Source organism: Prionailurus bengalensis, chromosome C1, assembly GCF_016509475.1.
Source record: "Prionailurus bengalensis isolate Pbe53 chromosome C1, Fcat_Pben_1.1_paternal_pri, whole genome shotgun sequence".
Classification (NCBI taxonomy): Eukaryota; Metazoa; Chordata; class Mammalia; order Carnivora; family Felidae; genus Prionailurus; species Prionailurus bengalensis.
The window spans coordinates 172,485,923-172,491,497 of NC_057345.1; the positions used below are offsets into that span (position 1 = coordinate 172,485,923).

Consider the following 5,575-nt stretch of genomic DNA (forward strand, 5'->3'; position numbering starts at 1 on the left):
GTCAGAGCCCTGGAGACTAAATTCTAGGACTTTTGTTGGAACCATTGGAAAGAAAGCACTCTCCACCTGTCCTGCTGGGGTTGGTGTTAGGATGATACATAAGTTGAGATATGTAGGCAGCCATCTTTCCATTGTGTGGAGAGGAGTTGAGAATTTAAGGCACAGCAGTGTAGAACACATAAGGGCGAAAGCCAGAGAGTCCTGTGTCATCATTTTATTCTCTGTATCCAGACATGCCTGAAAATACCCCTAGACTTTCAAGTTACATGAATCAAAAAATTCCTAGTTTTGGTCAATTAATTTTGGTTGTTTTTTCCTGTCATTTTGCTACCAAATGTCTTCCTGATCAGTTAATACTAGTATCTATGTTTTATGTAGTTCATACTAGTATCTAGCAAAACTTTATAAAGGATATGCCTCTAATAAAAAAAAAATGAAGGTGCACACCATTGAAAAGAAAAGGAATTCCCTACGAAGGTGATTCTTTCTTTTTCATTTTAATTTAAAATACAAATTTATCCTGATTTTAAAAGTAAAGTAGTGGGAATGACAGTAACAAACAAGATTTCACCAGTGGATATTGCGACGTGACTATAGCAGACTAATATATGAAACTTAGTAAGGAAATGGCTGCATTTCAAAATGGCTAAATATGCAGGCCCCCAAAATGAAGATACTTTTCAAACTGCCACATTCACTCTGAAACCCATTCATCTCCATCAGCATCCCAAAGATTAAGCACCTGTTCTGTTCAGCTTGGTAATAAAGTGGCTAGCATGCTGTATCGCTGACATCACAGGACAGTGCCTGTAAAGCTAGATTTCTGATGATGGGCTCCAGGTGCACTTTCACACAGGTCATCATCCTCATCTGGGAGAGTAGCTGTCTGAACAACACTAGATCGTGCTCATACTGTGCTGCCAAAGCTGGGTCCAGACAACCTCCAAGTTAGGGTCTCCAAATAGTTTTCTGGCAAGACACAGGAAGGGCTTTTCAAAGTTGTAGTTACTTTTGGCAGAGATGTCATAGTACTGAAGGTTCTTCTTTCGGCGGAAGGCAATGGATTTGGCCTTAACTTTACTGTCCTGACTGTTCACTTTGTCACACAGCACAGTGGGGATATTTACACATACTTGTACCAGATCTCTATGTCAGTTATGCACATTCTTGTAAGTGACCCTTGCTGTTACATCATGTATTATAATGGCACACTGGGCTTAGGTGTAATAGCCATCTCTCAGCTCACCAAATTTCTCCTGACCAGCCGTATCCCATACATTGAACTCAATAGGTCCTCATTTGGAATGGAACACAAGGAGATGGGCCTCAACACCCAAGTTAGCTACATACTTCTCCAATTCATCAGTCAGATGATATTTCATAAATGTAGTTTTTCCAGTACTAGCATCACCAACCAATACAAGTTTGAACTGGACTTGGAGTTCTCCTTGGGAAGCCATTGTGATGTTGCTTCCAGAAGCATTTCCTGCCCATCTGAGCCAAAGTGGATATTTCTTTGAGTGTTTTTTTTTGTTTGTTTGTTTTTTGTGTTTTTTTGGTAATTAATTCCCACCCTTCTCTTACCTCCCAGTATAATTTGACCTGTTGAAGTTCTTATGATGGAAAGTTCATAAGGGCCACCAATTAGGTGAGAAAAATGATTCAAATACAAACCACTGTTCCAAGAAGTTGTAAGTTTATTTTCTTTATGGCTAAAGAATGTTGAATATTTATAGTAAGATTTTTTTTGAAAAAACATAAATGTGATTGTATAATATTTTCTGTGATCAAAAGTCAGTATAGAACATTATAAAAGCATTTTTCTCAAAGAGGGATTGATAATTTACCTGTAGATTTGGGTCATCAGAGGACCTGAGTTCTAACCTAATTCTAATGCTTTGTGACTTAGAGAAAACTACCTAGCATTTGGCTAACAACATCATCTACAAAAAAAGGGGGTCAAATTAAATCACATCTAAAGTTGCTTCTGTCTTTACAATGCTGTAAGCTCTACCATATTGCTTACATTACTCTTTTTTTTTAAATTTTTATTTATTTATTTATTTATTTATTGAGACAGAGTTTATTGAGTTTATTTATTTTTGAGACAGAGAGAGACAGAGCATGAACGGGGGAGGGGCAGAGAGAGAGGGAGACACAGAATCGGAAGCAGGCTCCAGGCTCTGAGCCATCAGCCCAGAGCCTGACGCGAGGCTCGAACTCACAGACCGTGAGATCCTGACTTGAGCTGAAGTCTGACGCCCAACCGACTGAGCCACCCAGGCGCCCCATTAGTTTCTCTTTAAATATCATGCTCTCCTAAATACATGGAATAATATTACCTTTATATTTTTAGGAATGGTTATACTATCCATAGAGCAAAATCTGTCCTTGATTTTACTTTTGCTGATGTAACTACATTCTTAGGCATATAGAACTGAGTAAGGGAATCAAAACATGACAAAATGGTTTAATTTACATAATCTTGACTTCGTCTCCTAAGCAGAACAGAGTGAAGATCATGGTGACCAACTCACTATGCATAATGCATTGTGTAACTCTGTGGCTCGTGCTGACACATTTATAATTTTTATCTGAGAGAGAAAAAACTTAGGCAATGTGTTGATGCCTTGATAAGTATATTCTCGAACATTGTAAGTGCTTAATTATGAGTTAAACACTGAAATCGTGGTACAGAGAGGTGACTAACTCTGGGACCAATGCAAACTTAAATTATTATTGAACAAACTGGAGAGGTTTGAAAGTGGATTACCAAGAGATTTCTTAAGAACTAATTTTCTGTACTGGATTAGTGAAAGTTCTTATGGTTTATTAATTTGTATCCCCTTTAGAAATCTTTTTATTTATCTTATTTCTTACATTTACTTGAAAAATCCTTATGAGTCTTTGAGCTAAAAGAAAAAGAAAAGGACTTTTAACATTTTTCTTGTTGCCTAATTCAGTAGAAATTGCCGATAAGGAAAATGCTATTAAAATAGTTTTAAGTGTGTCTTTATTCCTGTAAAAATTCAATGAGTATTAAAATTCACACATGTATATACACACATATCCTTAAAGGATTTAGATAAAAATAGATAAAACAGGAACAAAGTTTCCTTTAAAAACATTAAGTCTGATAGTGTGAACATTACTAATGTATACTTATTTGTTTGACAAAGGAGTTGAATCTGCTTAAAATAATAGGTACCATGAAAATGGTTAAGATAAACAGTTGAGACATTAGTTAAAGGAAAAGTAAGATTAGGAAGACAACAAAAGCAGGGATTCCTAGAGCACAGGTAGAAATACACACCATTGGGGCGCCTGGGTGGCTTGGTTGGTTAGGTGTCCGACTTCAGCTCAGGTCATGATCTCACGGTCCGTGAGTTCGATCCCTGCGTCGGGCTCTGTGCTGACAGCTCAGAGCCTGGAGCCTGTTTCGGATTCTGTGTCTCCCTCTCTCTCTGCCCCTCCCCTGTTCATTCTCTGTCTCTCTCTGTCTCAAAAATAAATAAATGTTAAAAAAAATTAAAAAAAAAAGAAATACACACCATAGGTCTTACATAGTTATCAGAGGTGGGCCACACATTTAGCTCTATTTTACTTAAAGCCAGATAAAAGCACAGATCATGTCGTTAGCAAGATAAATTTAAACCTGCTGTTAATGAGAAGACAGGTATTTCTGGAACTGAGCCTTGAAATAAATTTCTTTTATGGAACCTTCTGGACAAGGTATAACAAAAAAGATGCTTTGTAATAGACAATATACTCAATTGAAGCCTTATAATTAATATAATAATGCATTTAATATGACTTTTTTTTAAGACAGTGTTCTTTTAGATAGACTGATGACAAGACACAGGTAAATCTAGTAAGAGTGATTCTATGTTAAGCCGAAACAGGGCAGCCTGTTTGTACTGATACAAAGCTATTAAACACTGTATATAAAATTATTATGCTATTTTTTTTGAGTAGTTATATTTTTATTGGCAATAAGTCAAATAGCATTCTGATTCCTTAGCTATAGTGCATGTAGTTTCATTTGTACCATTGAGTGAGCTGGATGCTATTTTGTGTCCAATTGATTTCATGAAACACAAAAATTGCTAAACCTCTGTTGTGTAGTTGGTTATAAAGATGGAAACTCCTGGGTGCTTTCCTCTGGGGGTCCTAGTAATGTGCAGAAGCTCTCAGAAGTAGGACTTGATTGTGGATATGAGCTGATTGGCCATTTTGTGTCCCTTATCCATCACTAGCCCTTTTTAGGAAGCAGATGAATGAAGTGGTGCATAAAACAATCTAGAGGAAACTTCCTTCTTTAGTGCTATCTTGGTAAGAACTGCATTAGAAGCTTGAGTAACTGTGAATTAAATTATACACACATCCACACAACCTAATAATCTCTTTGAAATATTTAGATAAAAATTTCAAAGTTTCTTCTGGAGTGTAAATTAATCCAGTATACCATGAAAGAAATATAGTGTTCCTTATAAACTTCACATAGGTAAAAAGCAGAAATGTCAGCAGAAGTGATGACATATGATAGTTGGCCTATGAGTTTGTCTCATTGAAAATCTAAGCAGTTAGAAGGAGTTAAAAAAAGTGGGCTGACAATGTTTGCAGCCTCTCATTTGCAGGATTTGGGGATTTGGACCATTTTTGTTACTATTTATCTACATTTTTGTGTTTTTTTTCTGTATGTTTTATACAGTTTTTGAGGTTTCTGCAATGAACATGTATTAATTCTGCAATCAAGAAAATTAATGATAGCTGTCACTTTGAATTGATCATCTTTAAAAGTATTCACAACAACCAGATTTACTGAGATTACTAATAAATTTATGATATCTTTAGATCTTATAGCTAGAATGATATAGAACTAGAATATACCTTTTTACCTCAAATAAAACCTATGATTTTCTATGTTGAAAGTAATGAAGTAAAAGAAATAATTCCATTGCTCACTTAATGAGAGATAAATGCAGTCTAAGCTATAATATTTGTTAACAAACCTATTTCTAGTTGTTATACTAAGTCAGTGAGGAAGAATCCATACTGTTTGGTGAGGAATGTTAAATTCATGAGAAGTAGATTTATCAGGCCCAAAAAACTGGGTTAGAATTGAAAATCAGTCCCAAGATCTGCCTTACCTTTGGGTGCAGAAGCCTACTTGTGCCCCAAGTGTCAAGTCACTATTTCTATTTTGGCACAGTCTAGATTTTACCTGAAATAACTTAATTAGGTAAAGACAGTATTTAGTAACTTCAGTAATTCTGATGATGGTGTTTCAAGATGGTGCCCAAACTCTATTTCTATTATGTCATCAGAAGAGGGTTGAGACATGATAAATATTGTTAACTAAATATGGTGGTTCCATATAGTTCTTCAATATGATCACATCAATCATTAAATATGAAATTTTCTTTTTAATCTTGTGTGATTAAAACCTAGGTAAGTTAAAACAATTCATGTGAAGGTAAAACTTTGTTTTTAAAATATTTATTTTTCTGAGTCTACCTAATTAGTATCTCTGAAATCTATTATTTTTAAAGCATGAAGCAGCAGGTGTGTTTTC

At 35.4% G+C, this 5,575-nt stretch overlaps 1 pseudogene; it reads right to left on the bottom strand.

The window, feature by feature from the left end:
• Nucleotides 1–773: 773 nt before the first annotated feature.
• On the bottom strand, nt 774–1,481 carry LOC122479704 (annotated as a pseudogene).
• Between the last annotated feature and the right edge of the window lie 4,094 nt (nt 1,482–5,575).